The sequence below is a fragment of the Scylla paramamosain genome, chromosome 20, assembly GCF_035594125.1.
Source record: "Scylla paramamosain isolate STU-SP2022 chromosome 20, ASM3559412v1, whole genome shotgun sequence".
Classification (NCBI taxonomy): domain Eukaryota; kingdom Metazoa; phylum Arthropoda; class Malacostraca; order Decapoda; family Portunidae; genus Scylla; species Scylla paramamosain.
The window spans coordinates 18,483,610-18,507,388 of NC_087170.1; the positions used below are offsets into that span (position 1 = coordinate 18,483,610).

Below are 23,779 nucleotides of genomic sequence, written 5' to 3' on the forward strand. Positions count from 1 at the left end.
AGCCTTCCTTTTTACCTACCTGCTTATTGGATTGGTGCTGTGAGGCGTGATGAAGATTTTGAAAGGTAGTTCATTATTACTGTACGTATTCTTGCTGCTTTTCTCCACTGCTGTTACGTGGACGGGTAGACGTGCCACCCGGCGCCATCAAACAGTAAACAAGGGTATTTCGATGGTTTTGCCCGTCATTTCCTCGTTTTCTACGTCACCTTAGTCCGTGTCCACTACTCTTACTCGAAACTTGTGCATTGGAACCTTATAGAATGAGTTGGGAAGAAATATGCACTCTTACACGTCTCTTGTAGTTAGTGAGAGTGGAACAGAGCTGCAGAGACGCCTACTATCAAGCAATAAGTACTTAATCATCATTCAGCCAATTAAGTAGTACTGAGGTAGGGTTGGCCAGTGTTAACGAGGGAGTTACCAGACACTGCCACGCCGCTCATCCTCCCTCGCAAGACTCCGCATCATTTCTCTTTTAATCGTGAGTATCTCCTTCCTGCAATCATTTGTGAAACTTCTCGTGCTTACTTATACATACTCGTGCCAGTAATACACTCGTACGTCAGGTGTGTGCTTGTTATGAAGGTTTGCAAACTTGAAAACACTAAGCAGTCACCCTCGCTCTTACGTCACGGTGATACGGGCTGTGATAGGCTCACTGGCAGGCAGGTTCCATTTCCAGCGGTGTAGCGGCGGCTGCGGGTGAACTGCTTGTGTTTTTTTTTGTGTACGCGTTTGTGAGTGCAGTTTGCGTGTGTGTCAATTGTGGCAGTCCTCAGCACCACAGCGGAAGGCGGCGGGGGCGGGAGTGGCCCGGGGAGAGGCTCTGCAGGTGGACAGCACGAGTGTTTCACAGCGAGGAGGTGAGTTGAGCTGGTCTGGTCGATGTGGGTTGCCGCCATTACAGGAATTCAAATATCGTTATTCTCATTGATATATGAACTGGGTGTGTCAAGGATTTCAATATCAAGCTGAAGCGTACTTAAAATATACAACAATGAAAACTACCCTAACCCTAATTCATAAAGCATAAAAAAACTAAAATGTTAAATGATAAAAGGCTAGGAAAGACGTAATATCTCTTTCTCTCTCTCTCTCTCTCTCTCTCTCTCTCTCTCTCTCTCTCTCTCTCTATCCCCGGAGCCTCTTGCCCTTTAAGGAAATCAGACCAGTGACGGAAACGCCGATAAAATAAAATGTTGGAACTTGAGATGGGGAAAAAAAGTCACCGGTTGCGTCGTTAAGAATAACATGCCTCTGTTTGGCCGCTCTTTCCTCTTCCTCTTGCCTTTCTTTTTTGCATTTTCCTTCTTCGTTATATTCTTTCATCTCCATCTCTCCGTCCTTCTCGTTCTTCTCTCATTGCTTCGTCTCTCTCTCTCCCTCATTCTCTCTCTCTCTCTCTCTCTCTCTCTCTCTCTCTCTCTCTCTCTCTCTCTCCCCCCCTTTCTCTTTCTCTCTCTCTCCTGATTTCTTTATCCTTCTAATGTCACTCTTTTTTCACTTTTTGTTTCCTACGCATCCTATCCTTCCTTTGTTGTTTTTTTTTTTCGTTCCTTTATTCCTCGCATTCTCTATTCTTATCATCGCATCTTTTCTATTATTTTCCACCTTTCTTCCCACTATTTTCGTGTTACCATCTGCTTCACTCTTCCCTTTGGTTCTATTGTTGCTCCATTTTTCCCTGTTCTCGCTTTTATTTCGTTTCCTCTCGTCTTACTTGATTTCGTGTTTCTTTTATGTTTTATTTCAGCTCACGGTTCAATATCTTTCCATTTTCTTATTTCTTCTTCACGTCTTTGTCCTCCATTTGTCCCTGCCTGCCTGCTCTCCCCTCCCACCTTCCATTTTCTTTTCCAAAATGTTCAACAGTTTTGTTACTTTTCGCCTCAGTAACTTCACTCCCTCCCGTCTCTTCTCATCTCGCTTTCACTGCCTCTTTTTCTGCCTTTTCCTTCTCCACCTCATGTTCCTCTTCTCTATCCCTTCATTCTTCTTCTCTTCTTCCTCCTCCTTAACCACTCATTCTTCTCCTTCTCCTCCTCTAGTTCTTGTTATCTCTCTATCTCCTATTTCTTGCTTTATTCTTATCTTCTCTTCCCCTTCCCGTTCTCTCTGTGCTTCTACTCCTCCTGGTTCTTTTCCTCTTACTCATTCCACTCTTCTTTCCTTTCCCTGTTCTCTCCATCTGATATACATCAATATATTTCCTCCTCCTCCTCCTCCTCCTCCGAGTACCTACGTATTTCCAGCTTCATTCTTTCATCACCTTTCCCTTCTTTCCCACACTTCCTCCTTCTTTCCTCCTTTCCTTCCCTCCCTTTTCCATATCCTTCCATCCATTCCCTTCACATCTTGACTACAAAGTGAGGAAGCTTTTTATTCACCTTTTTTTATATTTTCTTTGGTATTTTCACACTTTTTTTTTCATTTCTTTTGGAGTTTTTAATATGATCTGTTATTAAGAGACATCGCATGTGGACTGGGTGTTGGCGGGAGCAGGTGCGGGTCAGAGGGAAGGGGGAAGGAAGGAAGGAAGGATTTGAGTCAGCTGGTGAAAGGATTGGGCTTAAAATCTCTCCTTTGTCCTACGGTGAGTAATTAATTTTTTTTTCCTTTTTTCCTCTTCCCGATTTTCATTTTGGTCCACTACGTATGCTACTTCTGTTACTACTACTACTACTACTACTACTACTACTACTACTAGCTAGAGAGAGAGAGAGAGAGAGAGAGAGAGAGAGAGAGAGAGAGAGAGAGAGAGAGAGAGAGAGAGAGAGAGGTGTTGGATGAAGTGAGAGGTGAGGAGGGGAAGTGCATATGCAGTAACTTCGTGTCTAGAATGGGTGTCAGGGAGGGTTGTAAGAGGCGATGCGGGAGAAGTGAGAAGGGAGAGGGCGGGACGTGGAGTGTGGGCGGGCGGGAGACGCGAGGGGCTGTGCAGGGGGAAAGACGAAGGTGGATGGCCTTGGTGGTATTTCAAAGTCATTTAAATTTGTCTCTCTTTAAATTTTCAGCTTCCAGTTGCTATTTTCAGTGTTATTTAATAATCTGGACTTTCTCTCGATTTCCTGTATTTGTAATTTAAGTTTGATGTATATCACTATTTGCTTTTAACCCTTTCACTGACATATGCAATAATTCACAGGACTAAGAGCAATGTATGTAATATTTCTAAGAGAAGAAATTAAAGAAAGAATAAACTACCCAACTTCTACCCAGTGTAAATGTTTGAAAGTATTTGTAGGACTAGAAAAAATAAATGGCCTCAATGTTCATAATAATTAAAGAAACGTATGTCAAATAGCAGTGGAAGGGTTAAAATTCCACGCAGATGATGGGATTCTTCACTCGTTGGTTCCTCCTGATGACACTTGCTTCTTCCATCTCCTCCACGATACTCGCTGCCTCCCTCTTCCTCCCTCTCTGACAGCTCTGCCTTCCCTCTCGCGACACCTGTTAGCTCAAATGACACCAGTTCCTTTCTTTTACTTAACTCTTATTATTTCCTTCTAATACTTGTTGCCTCTAATGACAGTTACTTTCTTTTACATGGTACTCCTCTCTTAACGGAATTTGTTATGTCGTCCAGATGGAAATATGACGCTTTTTACTGTCATAGCCGGTTTCATTGAGCAAAAGTCAAATTATGTGTACTTGAAGGTTCTCTCTCTCTCTCTCTCTCTCTCTCTCTCTCTCTCTCTCTCTCTCTCTCTCTCTGCAAGCCATTCAGGCATTCCCGGGGCTCAGCAGTTGGCGTGTCCCGAGGCAAGCGTGTTCATTCAGCTGGTCGAAAATATGCTGTGATGCGGGGCCTGATTTAATTACGAGAGAGAGAGAGAGAGAGGAGAGAGAGAGAGAGAGAGAGGAGAGAGAGAGAAGAGAGAGAGAGAGAGAGAGAGAGAGAGAGAGAGAGAGAGTAGAGAGAGGAGAGAGAGAGAAATGCAAGGACGGAGAAACAAAGAAAAAAAAAAAGTGTGTACCTTTTAGCTGTTCTTACTTGGCGCAGTGGAGGGAGGTGGGTGGAGAGAGGGAGGAGGAGGAGGAGGAGGAGGAGGAGAAAAGAGGAATGTGTTTCTTTGATGGGGGATGGCCATGGAAGGAGGAGGAAAGCAGGAGGGCGGAGGAGGAGGGACGGGAAGAAGAAAAAAAGTAACAAAGAAAGAAAAGATTGAAAGAATGCGAGATGTCGAGATGGATGAGAAAAGTGGAATCGAGAGAGGAGAGAGTGAGAGAGAGAGAGAGAGAGAGAGAGAGAGAGAGAGAGAGAGAGAGAGAGAGAGAGCAGAAATAATAGTTAACATTTAGAGGATAATTGTATGAGAATGAACTAATCTCTCTCTCTCTCTCTCTCTCTCTCTCTCTCTCTCTCTCTCTCTCTCTCTCTCTCTCTCACCCAACTCTTCCTCCTAATGCTGCTAATGTTTGTCTCTGTAAGTTGGCAATGTTTTATCTTGTGGCTTTAAATGCAGCCAGTCTTAGGGATGGCGGTGCAGGAGTGAATGTAGCGGAAGTGAAGGTCGAGCAGCTGGTGGACTGTGGAGGCTGTGCGTGTAGCTAATGGTGGGAATGTTTCATTGAAGCTTACTAGGCCTACGAGAGGAGTGTAGGAAGGTGTGTTGGTTGTCTTTCATTATCTACAGTATCACGTTGCTTATTCGTTCATTCAGACGGTTTTTGTTCGATAACCTTAAGGCTTTTGTATAATTGCTTATATTTTTAAACATTTTTGAGCCGTAGTCTTGCAAATAGTTCACGATGGTGGAAAGCAATGCAGATATGAGCTTGATCTGTTCTCCCCCTGCCTCTCTCTCTCTCTCTCTCTCTCTCTCTCTCTCTCTCTCTCTCTCTCTCTCTCTCTCTCTCTCTCTCTCTCTCTCTCTCTCTCTCTCTCTCTCTCTCTCATATGCAAGCATCAAAAAGTCTCCTGGTTTTAGAACAGTGTGCTTTTAGTATTGGGGAGAGAGAGAGAGAGAGAGAGAGAGAGAGAGAGAGAGAGAGAGAGAGAGAGAGAGAGAGAGAGAGTGACTGACTGACTTTGTGTCTCCGGGGGTGGGTTTGCTCGTCTCAAAGTTTTGGAGAAGAGTTTACCAGAGCGGAGTGATCCCAGAGGCCCCGCAGCAGCCGCCTTGCCGCGCCCCGGGAAGGAACAAGTGGAACACAACTGATGCTTTCCTTGCTTTCTCTCTCTCTCTCTCTCTCTCTCTCTCTCTCTCTCTCTCTCTCTCTCTCTCTCTCTCTCTCTCTCTCGCTCCGTCTGTGTGTGTGTGTGTGTGTGTGTGTGTGTGTGTGTGTGTGTGTGAGCTACACATGTTTAGTTTTGTCTTTGAATATAAATTTATTCAGTGTTTCGTGTGTGAGGAGGAGGAGGAGGAGAAGGAGGAGGGGAAGGAAGAAGAAGAAGAGGAGGAGGAGGAGGAGGAGGAGGAGGAGGAGGAGGAGGAGGAGGAGGAGGAGGAGGAGGAGGAGGAGGAGGAGGAGTCGGTGGTGGTTGTGGTGGAGGTGGCGGTGGTGAAAATATACAATTATTTTCATGAGGGACTGAGAACTGTGACTGTAGTGGTGGTGGTGGTGGTGGTGGTGGTGGTGGTGTGGTGGATGAGAACAGTCACGTGTTGCACCTGGTGGTAATGGTGGTGGTGGTGGTGGTAGTGGTGGTGATAGCGAGTGCCGTAGTTTGCAGACCCTAGTCCACCTGCTGACAGTCCCTCCCTACCTGCTTACCTGCTTACCTCCCTCTGCCTACCTGCCCACCTGCCTGCCTCTCCCTCTCCCTCTCTCTCTCCTCTCTCCCACACAGCTCTTAACACCATCATTAAAGTTTGTTGCGAGGCTACGACACACTTAGGAAGAAAAGTCACTTGTATCCCGTGTGCTTCTTACGCCTCCTTTCTCTCTCTCTCTCTCTCTCTCTCTCTCTCTCTCTCTCTCTCTCTCTCTCTCTCTCTCTCTCTCTCTCTCTCTCTCTCTCTCTCCTCCATTCTGCTGTCTTCCACCATGTTCTTCTTCCTCTTACGTCCTCTTTTCTCTCTCGTTTCTGTCCTCCTTAGTTTTCCTGTCACTTTCCTCTCTTCCCTTGCTATCTCTGTCTTTCATCCTCCTCGTCTCGTTTTCTGTTTTTTTTCTATTTCCCTGTCTTATTTCCCGTTTCGTTTTTTTTTTTTGTTTCCCTGTCTTATTCACTGTTTCATTTTTTTTTTTTCGTAACTGGTACTTTATATTTCGTTTTTCTTCCCTTCTCTTCATCTGCATATGTAGATGCATTATTTTCTTATTTTATTTCCTAACTTTTTCCTTTCCTTTTTTTTTCTTTCTTCGTTTTTTTTTTTTTCTTATTCTTCTTGCTTGTTCTTTTCTTGCTCTTTTTTCTTGTTCTTGTTCTTCTTCTTCTTCCTTGTTCTTCATTCTTCCTTTCTTTTCTTTTCTTTCTTTTCCGTTATCTCTTTTTCCTGTCTTTTTTACATCACTGTTAATAATTTCTCGTTCTCCTGTGTTTTCCCTTTTCCCTCTTCTTTTCTCCTCCTCCTCCTCCTCCTCCTCCTCCTCCTCCTCCTCCTCCTCCTCCTCCTCCCCTTCCATTTTACTTTCCCCATCTTAGTCATCCACTGTTCCCTTTCATTTATGCTTCCCCTCTCCTCTTACTTCTTCCTTATATCTTTTTATCCTCGTCTCCCTCTCTTCCTTTTCGTCCATCCTACTTTTATCATCCCCCCTCTTTCTTTACACTTACTTCCCTTCACACTCCTTGGGCCTTTTTTTTTCTGTGTGTGTGTATGTGTGTATGTATGTATGTATGTATGTATGTATGTATTTATGGCCACGCGCTGGAATTTTTAAAGTTCAAGGAGATGGAGAGAGAATAAAAGGAAGGAAAGAGTTAGGTGGGGAGGGAGGAAGGAAAAAATGATGTGGAGGGGATGATTGAAATGAAAAGACAGGAGGAGTGGGAAGAGAGAGAGAAAAGAAATGTGTGGACGGGATGACTGAAGTAAAAAAAAACAACAGCAGGAGGAGGAGTGGAGAGAAGACAGGAGGGGGAATGGAAGAGAGAGAGAGAGAGAGAGAGAGAGAGAGAGAGAGAGAGAGAGAGAGAGAGAGAGAGAGAGAGAGAGAGAGAGAGAGAGAGAGAGAGAGAGAGAGAGAGAGAGACGTATCATTGTGACCATTCTCTCTCTCTCTCTCTCTCTCTCTCTCTCTCTCTCTCTCTCTCTCTCTCTCTCTCTCTCTCTCTCTCTCCCCCCTGCTATAATCACACCTCAGTTTCCACCACCACCACCACCACCACCACTTCCTCCTCTATCACTCATTCCTACTTCTCTAATTCTCCTTCCACATTTAATTTCTTAGCGCCTTGACACATTTCCTCCTCGTTTGCCTTATCCTCCTCCTCTTCCTCATCCTATCTTCTCTTCTTCCTCCGCCCGATTTTTCATCACACTTATCATGTATTTTCATTCATCTCTCTCTCTCTCTCTCTCTCTCTCTCTCTCTCTCTCTCTCTCTCTCTCTCTCTCTCTCTCTCTCTCTCTCTCTCTCTCTCTCTCTCTCTCTCTCTCGTTATTGCTTTTCTTTTACCCTTCCTTTTTATTTTCCGCCATCTATGTGTTTTCTCCTTGTCCTTTTTCTTTCCTCCTCCTCCTCCTCCTCCTCCTCCTTCTTGTCCACGGTTCAGTATTGCATAATGATTTGTTTACCACAACGTGCTGACAAATTGCACAACAGCTGTCTTTTCTGTCCCTTTTTCCTCACCTTTTGTTTCGCCTTCCTCACACACACACACACACACACACACACACACACACACACACACACACACACACACACACACACACACACACACACACACACACACACACACACACACACACACACACACACACACGGATTTGTTCTCCATTTTTTCCTTTACATATCACTTTTATTTTTTCATTACCTCCTTATATATCTTTTCTGCTTTCTTTTGTTTTCCCTTTCTTCATTGTCTTTTTCTTCTTCCTCCTCTTCCTCCTCCGCCTTGTTCTTCTTTTATTGTGTTCTTTTTTCTTTTCTCCTTGGTTCGTGATTATCTCCTCCTCCTCCTCCTCTTCATGCTATTCCCCTTCCTTTCTCTCTCTCCCTCGTTGCTGCGGCTGCTGTTGTTTTCCCTTCTTCTTCTTCTTCTTTTTCTTTTTCTTTTCTTCTTTTTCCATGGTTATTTTACGTGCATGCGAATAATATTCTCTCTCTCTCTCTCTCTCTCTCTCTCTCTCTCTCTCTCTCTCTCTCTCTCTCTCTCTCTCTCTCTCTCTCTCTCTCTCTCTCTCTCTCAATTTACACAACAAAATTAATGAGGGGCATAATTAACGTCAGTGTTTTGTTACTGTCCGTATTGGTCAATGGATGCGATGTATTTGCTGGCTTAGGATACGTGCTTAATGAGAGAGAGAGAGAGAGAGAGAGAGAGAGAGAGAGAGAGAGAGAGAGAGAGAGAGAGAGAGAGAGAGAGAGAGAGAGAGAGGTAATTATGTAAAAGATGTAACGAAATTAATGCTAATTATTTGCATTTTTGTATCGTGTAATTGTGAGGCACTTATGTGAGGAGCTGGGAGCCTAGAAGGGTGGAAGTTTGTGCACTTTGTATGAAATTATATTAGTTGTAGTAGTAGTAGTAGTAATAGAAATAGTTGTAGTAGTATTAGTAGTAGTATTATGTTGACTATGCTACTACTACTACTACTACTACTACTACTACTACCACCACTACTACTTACTAATAATAATGATAACAGGTATGGCATCAACAATAATATCATCACCGTTTTGGAAATCAGGTTAATATTCCAATGTCACGTGATAGGAACATTCTGCGTTGCTCGGGCATATGCAGATTTCCCGCGGGTCTCAGTGACGCAGCAGAGCGAGTGACAGGAGGGCCCACGCATGCTGATTGAAATTATTGCTTGTGACGTCAGTAATGGTAGTCCGGGCAGCCCTCCATCATCCCTCTCACGCCTACACACACCTCTCACGTGCGCGCAATGGTTGAGTTTGGTCTTCAGTATAGCACAGATGTATCTCTCAGTGTGGCGGTCAAGACTTATCACATAAGTATTCTGTCCTGCCTCCTCACTTATGATCTCGTGTTTTTCAGTTCCCAGATTAATGGACTTGATCTGAACTCTGCCTTGGTATTTACCCTCATATTAATATCAAGTCACGTTTCTCGCAGTTTTTTCTTTGTCACTTAGGACGGTAATCGCAAACGGCTTATCTCTATCATTTTTAATAGTCTCTTGTGGAAGTTACTCGTATTTGGGTTTTCAAGAGCGTTTTCATGATTTTAGTTTAACAAAAATTCCTGGATTAATCATTTATATTTTCTGTGTGAGCAGTCGTAATTGAAGTGTAAAGGAGATGTATTGTTCGGCCGGTGATCGCGCCTCCGGCAGGAAGAGCAATACCTGCCCAGACACGAGCATTGTTTATTCTCAGAACCAGACGTTGGACTGATGAATAAGCAATGATTGTGGTACTCTGGTGAAGCCCAAGGGGTTGAGAATACGTGCCCAAGCCAGTCCAACCAACACACGCCACTCGCTCCTCGCTGATCACCTCCTTTATCTCTTCGTTCCACACACCATCTCTTACTGTATCTCCCACCCCACCTCCTACTCCATCTCACTCCCACATCACACCCACGTCACATTCTTGATATTTTCCGATGTAACATGAGTTCCCCCAACCCCGGCATCGTGCATCCCACTCACGTACAGCCAACCCTTTATGTGCAGGGAAAACCCTCTCCTTGTTAGTTGGTCAATTAAATTTCAACATCGTGAGCCTGTTCTTAACGCACCACGCAGAGGCGGTCTTGCCTCACCCTCAGCGCCAGTTACATCACTTCTCTCGGCTAACAAATCTGCGCCCTTCACTGCATTGTTCCGGTCCCTCGGCACACACCACTGAAAAGATCATTTTCCCAATTCAGACTGTTCATACAATATCGTACATGGGATGGAATTACTGTCCCACACCCAACTTCTATTTAGAAGAGCAAGTAATGGTAGTGTTATTCTGGTGGCTGGAGTTCAGCTGTGTGGAAGTCTGGACGTTTTACTTTAAAGAAAAAAGCGAAAAAAAAAGTACACCATTAAATTAGTTTGGAATGGCAAATTTTTCTCATATTTCATTTTTTTTTTACATCCATTATAGATTGTAGTGAATGATGAGCGAGATATGAGTGTATTGGAAATATTCATTGTGATTTCTCTCCATTTACTCGAACACCAAGTCTCCTCTTTGATTCATCTCTCTCTCCTTTCTTTTTTTTTTTTTTTTTTTTTTTTTTTTTGCCTAAACGCCAGCTGATCTGACCTTCCTGCTGCCTTGCCCTCCTCTCATGATCTAGTTTCGTGACGTGTGCACTTGACAAGAGCTGCCCAACCTTGGCTACCACCTCTATTCTCATTCGCCTCGTTATCACGCCACGTCAATAACAGCCGTAGTCTTAACCCCCCACCCCCACCCTCTCTCTCTCTCTCTCTCTCTCTCTCTCTCTCTCTCTCTCTCTCTCTCTCTCTCTCTCTCTCTCAGCCATCTATCCGCTAGTCCACTTAATGTGTGTGTGTGTGTGTGTGTTTACTTACGATCCGGTTACCCGAAACAGCTTCTCTGTAAATTCCAGTCGAAATTCACTCCCGAGAATTTAATCCCGAGTATGGTGACACGGAAGACTGTTGCATTATGGGAATAACTACTTGGAAAGAGGCAAAATAACCAAACAGTGGATCCAGGTGTCGAGAGAGAGAGAGAGAGAGAGAGAGAGAGAGAGAGAGAGAGAGAGAGAGAGAGAGAGAGAGAGAGAGAGAGAGAGAGAGAGAAATTTGGATCCGTATAAAGAGGAATGGTTTCATTAATCAATCTATATTTTGTTTCTCCCTTAGTCTTCCTTTCATGACTCAGCGTTTTTTGCAGCGACACTTCATTCTTCTCCCCTCTCCAGATGACTGATTTTTTGTTATTAATGTTTTCCGAAGCCCACCAAGCATCCCTCTTTTGATCATCTTTTCCTTCCCGTTCTAGTGTCCTTCCCTTCCCTCCTCCTCCTCCTTCCATGTCCGTTTTTCTCCTTTAATTAATGGCGGGGCAAGAAAGAAGAGGGTCTGTGAAGGAGATACAGTACGGGAAGAAGCGATATTATTAATGCTGAGTTATTTGGTGTTGCGTAACGTGTTGTCTTGGCTTACGGCGTCCTTATCTTTTCGTTGATTTGTTTGGCGCAGTGCTTTACAGAGATACATGACTCGTATTTTATATCATAGAAGACCGTAGTTAAGTCAGTCACGATGCTTAGTTTGTGTTATAAGATTACAAAAAACGCACTCAACTTAACACACGCGGGGGCACACATTCCTGAGTTACGTAAGAAGGCAAAGTTAACAAGAAACAAGATCGTCTCACGTAACAGTCTGGGAACTCACTAATCTTATAACAGGAGAGCGAGAGCCGTAACCAGAACGAGGAACGATAATTGGCATCTTGTTTCCGGTGGGATTGTGAGATTAACTGATTCGGTACTCGTGACAGCTTCAAAACCTCATCAGATCACCTGTCAGTTAGTCATAATAGAGATAATTGTGATGTAATAGATATAATTTTCTTGCATGAGCAGCTGAATTTATAACCCATTGATAAAGTTGATTATTGTTTACCGACATTTATTTGGTCGTAAAAGTGAAAAATAAGATTTAGTTGTTTTGCTTGATAACGAAAAGCATCACTGGTATCTTGTTGAAATGCTCTTATAACGTCTGGTATGCAATTAACCGAGGCCGTGGGACTGAAAGATTTAACAGAACCCTTGGCTTTGAGTAATTGTTCTTGCCAGGGATGGATTCGCCAGCTCCTGTAAACACCGCGATGATTGCACACCTCGTCACTCGTGTTGTGTTAGCGTAGGTGAGCAGCGCGCCGGGAAAAGAGCTCCTAGCGCCTTCACATTACTGGTGCTTTATCACTTCACCCGCTTGTCTTTTGCTGGGGTTTATTGACGAAGCTGTGCCAGGAGAGAGTCGCCTGGAGTGGTCACGTGATAATGAATGTATTATGAAAATTCAACTGTAGGATCAATGGAGGTTTATGTAATGTATAAGCGGGGATTGAATAATAAATACGATTAGTAAACGAGAGATACATAGTAAAATGTAGTAAAAAGGTACATACTGATACTTCTGTGTGAGTTATTAGAAGAATGTTAGCCGATTTTGCTGATTCTTCGCTGTGGAGGCCAGTCAAGAGCACAAAGATATCGGAAAAGGCCTACCAGGTTGCTGCTCATAAGAAAGTACGATTTACTTTAAGATAAGTAAATGATTGAAAAAAATTAAACAATGAAACTGACAATGTGAAACGAATGATGAGAAAATATGGAAATGAGAGAGAGAGAGAGAGAGAGAGAGAGAGAGAGAGAGAGAGAGAGAGAGAGAGAGAGAGAGAGAGAGAGAGAGAGAGAGAGAGAGAGAGAGAGAGGTGGCGGGTCATGTGCGATGTATGTAAAAAAAAATATTCCGAAATTAACTTCATTGTGTGAGGAGATGAGGTTGTGTGAGGAGATGAGGGGCGAGGCGGAAGTTAAGGAGGAGGAGGAGGAGGAGGAGGAGGAGGACAACGACGGCGGCGGCGATGAGAAGGTACAATAAAGACGAGGAATGAGATGGAAGGAAGAGTAAGGTACTGAAAAGAAAAAGAATGAAAAGGCCAGAAGAGGAACATCCGTATTCTCTCTCTCTCTCTCTCTCTCTCTCTCTCTCTCTCTCTCTCTCTCTCTCTCTCTGCCACATTTCTGCCGTGCCGGGCCAGACTAATTAAATGTCGCCACCTCTCTCACTCACCTCTCCCAAGTCAGGTTATTTTGGTTTCCCTGTGCATTAGTGAAGTTAATTGCTTGCTTCCCGTGCCTTTATTTAATTTCTGTTGGACATTTTGAAGCGAAACTTGAAGCCTTCCAACCTTATCCGTGTTCACTTTCCTGCCAGCCATATTTCCGGATGGAGTTTGGTGGGAAAAATGTTGCCATCAGTAATGAATGTGACGGTGACGTTATGTAGCTGTTCCTTTCGTCATCCACGTGTCTTTTGTTGCATCCGGATCAAGTAAGGACATGTGCGGCTTTTTGTTTTTCGTTAATGTTCTATGTAGGTTTATATTTGCGCAAATTTTAAACCTTAACTTATTATCGTTTTGGATTTTTTTATTATTGTGTGTTGGAGAGTGGGATAGCGGGATATTGAGGGGGATTTTTTTCTCTCATGACTCGTTGACATGTAAAAATAATCCTTTCATTCCCTTAAACCACGTAAAATCTTCACTCAGACTGCCAGAAATGTAATATAACTTAAATTTTACCTTCAAACGCCATGGACATTTTTTGCTTGCATGTCTCCCAGGCGACCTTTGAATTTTGTTTTCTGTGGATTCTGCCAGGCGTGTCCTCTGTGCCTCATAAACCAACACAAACCTTGAGGTGAGCTGGGGTCCCTGGTGGCTTCCCCGCACACTCCTGCCTGGATACATTTCGCCTCAGGATGGTAGAGTGGTGTTCCTTCACTTCTTTCATTATTTTTCACACGCCGAAATAGTGAATACGTTAAAAAAATAAAACAAAACAGACTAAAAGCATACACTTGAGTGCTCAGAGGAGAAAGAAAGAGAAAACTTGGACGTCATGTTGGAGGAAAAGAAAGAATGAAGGAAGAGAGCAGGTCACGTGATAGTGGAGAGTGTCTTGTCTTTCTTAACCTGCATCAGAGGAACACAGGTGTCTGGGGTCATGCTCTTGCTGCACATACTTGAAGCGCGGCTGAGGTCTGCACATTAGGTGAGGGAGTCCTTGGGAGTCCTCGTATTTTTCTTCTTGATGTGACGCTACAAAATACTGCTGATTAATTGGTTTCAACTTATTTCTGCTACTTATTATTTACCCCTCATCTACACCTTCCTTCCCTTCCCTCCCCTTACACGCCCTTCCTTTCCCCTCACTCTGCTACTTCTCTCTCTCCCTTCCCTCCCCACCCCTTACACGCCCTTCCTTTCCCTTCTCTTTCCCCCTTCCCTCTCCGCCTTTCCTCCCCTCCCCTCACACGCCCTTCCTTTCCCCTCACTCTTCCTGCTTCTCTCTCCCCCTCCTTCTCTCCCTTCCCTCTCCTCAACTCGCTAATCCCCGCACCACGCACCGTCGTCTCGGGTCAGCTGAAAAGTCATGAATAATCAAGGTGGTAATGAAGCCATGTGACCTGACCTGACCTGTGTTGAGGTTAAAGATGGGGTGTGGGTTCAGTTCTAGAATGTGGCGGCTTGACGTGGTGACCTCCTCCTCCTCATCCTCCTCCTCCTTCTCATTATCCCTGTCATTCTCGTTCTCTTTATTATCTCCCTCCATTTCCAAGTCTTCGTCCTCCTCACCCTGTCTTGTTTACGTCTTCCTCATCTTCTATCTCCCCCCCCGTCTCTCTCTCTCTCTCTCTCTCTCTCTCTCTCTCTCTCTCTCTCTCTCTCTCTCTCTCTCTCTCTCTCTCTCTCTCTCTCTCTCTCTCTCTCTCTCTCCCCTCCTCCTCCTCCTCCTCCTGCCACTGTACCCTCATACGCCTCTGCCCTCATTCAATTAGCTTAGATTGAGGTTAAATAAATTACGTGGTTTAGTGTGTGTGTGTGTGTGTGTGTTATAAATATATATGCATGTTTATGTTTATTAATCCTTACTGTGATAACTTGGATTCTCTCTCTCTCTCTCTCTCTCTCTCTCTCTCTCTCTCTCTCTCTCTCTCTCTCTCTCTCTCTCTCTCTCTCTCTCACACCTATTCCAGCCTCACCCTCTGCTCTTATGTGTCCTAAATTGATTAAAGGTAGCCAATTCAATTACCACTGGCGTCAAGGTGGAAAATAAGGGAAAGTATGTGCGTGTGTGGGTGGTGGTGGGAGGGTGGGTGGTTAGATGGATGGGTGTGGGTGGTGGGTGGGTGGGTGTGTAATGGCTGCTCAACAAATCACTTTGTGTATTTGGAAGTGTAATTTCTCTCTCTCTCTCTCTCTCTCTCTCTCTCTCTCTCTCTCTCTCTCTCTCTCTCTCTCTCTCTCTCTCTCTCTCTCTCTCTCTCTCTCTCTCTCTCTCTCTCTGTCCTGATTTCTTTAATATTTTCAGGAGATATAAATTACCAAAATTATGTTGCTTATCTAAATCACTGTTTTTTTTTTCTTGTGTTTTATGTAGGTGATGATGGCAAAGCGTCTTGATTACCTTACTTTACCTGGCTTCACCTATACGTTACCTTCCCTGGGTTAAGACTCAAGAACCGACTGACTCACCTGCCTCTCTGACAATCTAATCTAACTTAATCTAATTTTATCTTAACTTACTCTTGCTTCCTTTAGCTTACCTTACCTTGCCTCACCTTGGCTTTCCTTACTGTGGCTTTCCAAACTTTACTATTTTTTTTTTTACACTGCCTTATTCTAATTTACCTAACATTACTTTATCTTGCCTTACGTTACTTAACCTAACCTAACCTAACCTAACCTAACCTAACCTTCCTTTATCATCTACCTTACCGTACCTTCCCAACTAACATAACAATCTGCCTGAATACTCAACTAACTTAACTTAAATCACATAAATAGTGGCTTTGATGGCTGGTGTTCGTGTATTCCCGTCCTGTTATTGCGTATATATGGCATCACAACGGTAGCATAAGTTTTAATGCTGTATACGGTTTGGGAAAAATTAATTGACTGCTGCTGATCTGTATTGTGCGTTGCTCGTCATTCACGATGGTATTGCGATGATTTGTAGTGCACATCAAACAATACGTTGAAATGTTAGTCGTGATTGGAAGCGGAGTGACCTGATTGTTAGTGTCTGTCTGTGTTCTTCTACCCGCCCTTGCTGTCTGATCTTCTCTGTCTCATCCACACACACTCCAGGCATTAGTCTAACAGCAGTGGTCATTAGCAGAGTTGTCATTAGCAGTTGTCTACTTATGAGGGGACAGAATCACAGTTTTTTGTTTTTGTTGTGTATGGAAAAGTTAGTCCCATTTTTCATTAAAGCAGAGAGAGAGAGAGAGAGAGAGAGAGAGAGAGAGAGAGAGAGAGAGAGAGAGAGAGAGAGAGAGAGAGAGTAGAATGAAGCCCCAAATATCCTTAGGGAGTTTTCTTTCTACAGGCGTTGTAATTATGTCATCTAATTAAACAAATGAAAGACCCTAATGTACCCTAGCTTGCCATTGAATACTGATCCGCTCGGGGCGCACGTGGGGAGCTGTGTCACCAGCTGAGTGTACACCCGTTTGTTGAGCTTAGTGTGTGTGTGTGTGTGTGTGTGTGTGTGTTTGTTGAGCTTAGTGTGTGTGTGTGTGTGTGTGTGTGTGTGTGTGTGTGTGTGTGTGTGTGTTGCGGAGTGCGACGCCACGTGACATGAAACTGAGGTCTTTGGTTCGTAGGAAGGCCACCGTGCATTGAGGAATGAACATTTGAACATTTATTCATAGCCACTATAAAAGATTGCAAATAATAAGAGTAAATAATGACAGATGTGACTTGCCTTTTTGAACCCAACATATTCCAGGTTCAGCTTGAATCTAATACAAAAAAACATACTAATTAGCAAGTATAAATATTAGAATTAGCATAAGGAAAATTTTTGGATACCATATTAACTTTGGTAATGCATTCATTAAATAATGACTGTGGCTTTTGCATTGTGAAACTTTTCGATGTACAGCAGGAAATTGTATGTATAGTCAAACATTCATTTATTAACTACTGTGTCGAGGGTGATTTTATTTTATTCTATTTAAACTGTGATCACTGACAGATTGTTGAGTTTCTAGTGCAGAAATAGATGGAAGCAATGTTCGTGGAAAAGGAGCGCTCTAGGTTCTCTCTATATAAACTATTTTTAAAGGACACATATTATTAACACGGTTGTTATAATTGTTTCATTCCCCACTGATGATTTTTATGTAAGAGAAGCGCTGGCCAAGGGCAACGAAACGTACACAAAGGCCCACTGAGGTGCAAGTCCTTAAAAGAAAGCCAAAAGATTGAACTGCTTGTTAAATTATCACTAGAAACACGATAACTCCATGGAAAAACCTTCAGAACTTCCTGAAAAACTCTTAACAACTTCCTGGAAAACTCTTAAAAACTTCCTGGAAAACCCTTGAGAACTTCCACGAGCGCCTACTTAAAAGTAAGCGGGAGGAGACGCCGAAACATTTAACATTTCAGTGTCAGAACCAGACAGCTTTAGCAAGACAGACGTCCCCGCGTGCCGCAGTAAACACCACAATACAGGTTAGCGTCCCTCCCTGTTTTCCCCATATAGAAGCACCGCCTGAGGATAAAATTGATGGTGTCTTTGAAAATATTCATGGGATTTACCGCGGCTGGAACCAGGTAATTTTTTCCTTCCACGCCAATTTGTGAACGGGACGGATATGGAATGAGTAGGAGGTTCTGAGAGGAATGTGTGTGTGTGTGTGTTCGTAAAAATTTTTTGCATACATTACAGCTGTGAGTGTGTGGCTGAATATGGATGTAGTTCATTATTTTCTTTACTAAAAATTCGAGGTACTGACTTAGTAGTAAGAAAAAACGTTAATCTGTTGTTCTGTAGTAGAATGTAATTAATCAGAGAGAGAGAGAGAGAGAGAGAGAGAGAGAGAGAGAGAGAGAGAGAGAGAGAGAGAGAGAGAGAGAGAGAGAGAGAGAGAGAGATTAACCATGTATACCACAATCAACTAACAAAATTTATCTAGTATGATCGATCTATATTCGTTCAAACTGATAAAATGTTCCTTTCTGTCTCTCTCTCTCTCTCTCTCTCTCTCTCTCTCTCTCTCTCTCTCTCTCTCTCTCTCTCTCTCTCTCTCTCTCTCTCTCTCTCAAGCCTCGTTTCGTCCGCCTTGCTTTTCTTTCAGTCGGCCTCACCCTTCCTCGCAATCCTCTCTGCAATCCCTTCCTGATCGCTTCTTCTTCTCTCTCTCCTTCCTCACGATGATCCCCTCTCCTGCTTTCAGTTTGGTTTACCTTTCTTCTCCTCCTCCTCCTCCTCTTAGCTCATCGTTTTTCCAAAGTTCTGGGGTGGGTGGTCATATATTTTCATTTAAGTTTACGATATTTATTTATTTTTCTTGATGGTCTTAATGTTTTGTATCCCACGAGTAATTGAGAACTTTGGAGGGTGAATGATTTAATTGTATGTGACTTTGCACGTCTTTGAATCGAATAGAGAAGAGGGGAAGGTTTACTGTGATGGAGGAACGAGTCAAGGGAAGGAGGAAAGCGAGGATATGCGTTTAAGTGAGTGTGTGAAAGGGATGGTAAGAAAATAAAACGGTATGAAGAGATACATGAAAAAAAAAAGTAAGAAAGCAAGACAGACGAGGGGAAGAAAAAAAGAGAGATAGCAACTAGATGTGATGAAGAGAGTAAATGTAGTGAAAAATTGTAAAATGTCTGAAGGGAGATGCGTAAGGAAGGAAAGAATTTAATGGAAAAGAAGCAAGTGTAAGAGACTGATAAAAGAAAACCAAGAAGAAAAGGAGGAGGAAGGAGGAGGAGTTGTTACACAAGAAGATAAATTAGGAGAAACGAAAAATGGAGCGGAGGGATAAAAGAGTGAGCAAAGATATTAAAAGAAGGGGAGTGGGAATAAATATACTGCCAAGAGACCAGACGTAAGCCAAATAAAAAAAAGCGAAAAGGAGGAAGGACAGACTGCCAACACAAGACAAATAAGAGGTACTGGAGATTGAGGGCGAAGAATAAAGTAAGATAAGAAAAAAAAAAGATAATAACACTGCATTTCCAACGCTCAGTAAGGTTACAGATAATTAGATCATGATTAGTAGGAGAATATTGATATAAAGTATATATAAATCGAAAAGTAGGTTTTTTCCCTTTTTTTTTTACTGAAATATGTTGATTATCTGTAGCGCACTCCTTAGAACTTAAAAGACTATTTTGCATATGTATAATGGTTCTTCTTTAAGTAAGTTTAAAGAAATTCTCATTGATTTTTATTTTTCGTATTTTATAGTGGAAATTACTTGTTGTGAAAATAAAGGAAAAGGTGACATAAATAATCAGATAAGCTCCTTTCAAAAAATATCTATAAAAAAAAAAAGGGGGGACATACAGACTAGGAAGTTAAGGAAAGGGGTAAGTAAGAGGCACCTGGGGAGCTTTTAAGAGGCGAGAAGGTGTCCTAGAGGGGAGGACACGAAGACGAAAAGGGGAAAAAAGTTGGGAGCACGTAAGGAAACCCCTTCTTTTTTATTGTTATTGAATTCTTGTCCCTTCAAGCGAAAGAGGAAACATACTTTTTTTCCCTTCAGCTCTTTCTTGTATCTTTTGAACGTAACTGTTGCCTATTAGGACTGGAGAGGAGGAAGAGCAGGAGCAGGAGCAGGAGGAGAAGGATTAAGGATGATAAGGATAAGTGGGAGATGAAGAAGGATTTTGAAGAGCGTGTGAGTGAACGAATGGCGGGATAGAAAAAGATACAAAATGCAAGAAATAGATTACGACGATAGTGGGGAAGAGAGTGAGGAAGAAGGGGAGAGGGAGGAGGAGGAGGACGAAGAGGAGGGGAAAGGGAAAGGGAGGGGGAGGAAGACAGAGACGGGGAGAGGGACGAGGATGACAAAGGGGTGGAAGAAGAGGACAACGACGACGGAGAATGGGGAATAAAAGCGGAGATGATGACAAGAAAGATGAAATAATCGTTAGGACAAAAGAATAACTAGTATAAAAATGAAAAAAAGGAAAATAATATAGCAGCGTAAATGAATGAAAAGAAAAAAAAGCTACAACTTACACACAGTTAAGGACCAGCGAAACACTTCATCTTTATAGAACATTAGAAGCTATTGATATTACTTTCCTTTACATCGAATACCTGCACCAAAGCACCAAACTGAAATGGATAAATAAATCAATGCAAATACTCGTAAGATAAACTGATAAAGGAAAAATAAATACTGCATATCATTTCTACGTAAGAGCTTCACTAGTTTACACAAACACCGATTTCTTAACCCTTTCACTGTTAGAGGCATTTTCTGAACTTCGTAAAATCACTACTTATTACCTGGGAAAAAATATAAATGGCGATACTCATAATAAGGTGAATGGGTAACTTTTTTTTTTTTTTTATCTCAGCATCACGGCAAATCATGTCAAGCTCGGTACCATCTTGTAATAATGAAAACCTTACGATTCTCACTAACTAGATAACCTCCATTTCACGCTGTGGTGTATTGCTACTTAAGGCTCTACATTATGGCTGAAAAAACAGAGGGAAAAAATTCAACTTAATACCATTTTGTAACAGTAAAACATATAATATTGAATGTATTAAACCTCGTAATTGTCTCTTAATTAGTTACTTTGCATTTCGCGCGGTGGTTGTTATTGCTGTTTAAAGCCCTTGTGTTGTGGCGTTGTTACTCGCTCTCTGCATGAGGAGGGAGTAGCGACGGCTTGCGGACTCCTATTAAATTATCATATTGCCTCGTACTTGGTGTTTGGCCGGTCACTGTGTTGCCGGAGTGTGGATTTGGGAGGAGGAAGGGAAGCTGGAGAGGGTAGACTTTAGAATGATTGGTATAGCGAGAAGGGCGAACACACACACACACACACACACACTCAGAGAGAGAGAGAGAGCGTATTTTCATTATTCTCTCTCTCTCTCTCTCTCTCTCTCTCTCTCTCTCTCTCTCTCTCTCTCTCTCTCTCTCTCTCTCTCTCTCTCTCTCTCTCTCTCACTTTTCCAGCCTCAGATCCATCCAAGTGTTGCCTTAATAAAGAACATTAAATCATATCCACTCATTCCATCTACCCCTACATGCTTCCCCCCTATCCTCCCCCTCCACGAATGACCCACTGAGCGTTACCTCTGACCTTTGACCTCCTCCCCTTCCTCTCTTCCTTGTCTCCCCCTCTCCCTCTCCCTCTCCATCTCCCTCCTGGCGTTCCCTAAGGTCATGAAATACTTGTCAACATCACAGCCAAACATCAGGGAACTCACGCCCCGACCCACACTGGAGCTGGCTTGTCTGGCGGCCTGACCTCTCCCTGTCTCTCTCTGTCTACCTTTCTCTATCTGTCTGTCTGTCTTTGTCTGTCTCTCTCTGCCTCTCTCTCTCTGTGAAGCAAAATTTAAACACGTTGCAGAAAAAAAAGTAAGAAATAAGGAAATAAGTAAGATAAATATAATGAAATAATAAGCTTACTGAGAACTTGACTTTCTCTTCATGTTCATTCCCTTTTGTCGACCTGAGTGGAAGAGGGATAATAAACTGGAGAAGGGTTTGGTTCCTGAAAACTTAGAAAACGCAACTAATTGACATTCGTAAATTCAGAGCGTCATGTGGAGGCTGATGTAGAGAGGATTGACTTGTGAAATTTCCATTGATACTCATTCCCTTTCGTTGATCTGAGTGAAAGAAGGATGAATTGGAGAGGTATTAGATGACGAAAGCGAGGGGTCAGAACAATGGTAGGAATACACAAATGGATAGAGAAATTTCCATCGATGCTCACTTCCATTTCGTTGACCCGAGTGGAAGACGTCAAAACTGTAGGAGCCTTGAGTGATGAAGACTTAGAATACACAACTAATTTATATCGGCAAAATGCAACTGGATGTCAACATAGCTTTAGGTTCCAATTACTGTATTGCAACTGTGGTATTAGTGAAAAGGGAACGAGAAAGGACGAAAAGATAGAATATTTACTTGACTTCCATATTTCGTTATAGGAGTGTATGAATGCTTGCTGGTATAGTGATGTGTATGTGTGTGTGGTGAGTAATAGTGCATGTGGTGTAGGAGAGAGGGAGAGGGAAGCTTGTGATTTACTGGTTCATCAATCTTATTTAAGTATATGATTTGTTCTAATACTGACACATTGGACAGTAGTTATTGATCACCTCAGCTCATCCTTCGGCTCTCCCACTCCCTCTCCCCACGGAAGGAGAGGGAGAGGAATGGAGAGGAAGGGAGGGAGGGAGAGAGGAAGAGTGGGGATGTTCCGGAAACTCGTTACTGTAATGGCTTCGTCAGATCCCTCGATCATCGTTGGCTGCTGTCACTCGCTCGCTTTGTGTTATTGGCCAGCCACAAGACGGTGTGTGGTGGTGGTGGTGGTGGTGGTGGTATGTAATTGATGACACGTGGCTGACCCATTTCATTACACACACACACACACACACACACACACACACACACACACACACACACACACACACACACACACACACACACACACACACACACACACACACACACACACACATTCTATTTAAAGCCTCATGTCGCCACCCTCTGCATGTCACCCTCGTCTTTCACCTGTTACACCTTCATTTCCAACCTGTTGCGTCCTCCCCACCACCACATCACCCTCTCCATATCACCGGCACCACCCTTACTGCGTTTCATCACCACCAACCACTCTTTACTTAAATTTCCCAAACCTCTCACTCAGCCTTTGCCATTCTAAGTCTTTGGGAAGGATGGTCTGCGTTCCAATGTTTGTGTCCTTCGCTCTTCATTCCTGTACGTTGGGTGTGATAAGGCGCTTTTTTTTTTCTATTTTTTGTTTCTGCAAGTGAAGAAGATTAGCCAACGGTAAAAGAAAAAAAAATTGAGGGGAAGAAGAAAGACGATGAAACTGACGATCCCAAAATGTCATAGGGTCAAAAAAGGTAGGCAGACTTAGTTCTGGGAAGATGCCTTGAAACAGTTGAAGGGAGGGAGACAAGAAAAATAACAGAAGTAGGGGATTGTTCCAGACCTCTCCTGTGAAAACGGTCACGTGTGTGTGTGTGTGTGTGTGTGTGTGTGTGTGTGTGTGTGTGTGTGTGTGTGTGTGTGTGTAAAGAATATGTACTGTATGTCTTAAAGGGCATCGTGGCCAGTAAACATATGATGTACAGGAAACAGCGAGCGTCTTACAGAAACACGTCATATTGGAAACAAAGCTGATTATGATTTGTTTGAACTTAAAAGAGGAAAAATAACTTGTAATATTCAACACCAGTACAGTCCATAAGGGATAAACACCTCAGACTAAATGCTTAATGACATAGCAGGGCAGAACACAGGAGAAGAAGAAGGAGATGGAGGAATGTGGAAAGATGCATAGGAAGGACGATAGAGATGTGAGGAGAAGTAGAGGGAGGCAAAAGGGTGATAAAGGGGAGAGGAGGAAGGAGGAGAAGGAAATCCCAAACGTGTTTTAATATGGATGGAAATCGATTGGTGTCCGGTGGGGCGAGGCGAGGTCAGGTGAGGTTATGCCTGCGGCGGGTCAAGGCCGATGGCAGGACGGGGGGAAGGGAAGGGAGAGGGAGAAGTGGGGAGGGAGAGGGGGAAGGGGGCAGCTGGTGAGGAAGCTTCATATCAGCTTTATCTTATTTTCACTGGATCTTTCCTCTTCTACTTCGTTGTCATCCTCCTCCTCCTCCTCCTCCTCCTCCTCCCTTCTATGATTTCTCACCTATCCCTCTCTGAAAGGAACACAAACGAAAAATTTCTCACCTATCCCTCTCTGAAAGGAACACAAAGGAAAAATAAACACCACAAGAACTGTTTGGCCAGTGCGAGGTGTTTTTGATAAGCCACCTTAGCTAATGTAAAGAGAGAGATGTAGGATAGTAAAGGCGAAGTCTCCTCCACCATCTCTCTCTCTCTCTCTCTCTCTCTCTCTCTCTCTCTCTCTCTCTCTCTCTCTCTCTCTC

The 23,779-nt window shown here is 43.2% G+C and overlaps 1 protein-coding gene across 6 annotated transcripts in view; it reads left to right on the forward strand.

Annotated features, from left to right (window-relative positions):
- Window positions 1-494: 494 nt before the first annotated feature.
- LOC135110554 (uncharacterized) overlaps window positions 495-23,779 on the forward strand; it is a 243,583-nt gene continuing 220,298 nt past the window's right edge. For 2 of the 6 annotated variants that reach the window (XM_064022978.1, XM_064022977.1), the window contains exon 1: window positions 499-866. The gene's annotated coding sequence lies outside the window, so the exon portion shown is untranslated. Of the gene's footprint in view, window positions 867-23,779 lie in introns of all 6 variants that reach the window. The other 4 variants (XM_064022976.1, XR_010273311.1, XR_010273310.1 and 1 more) reach the window with 4 other exon arrangements.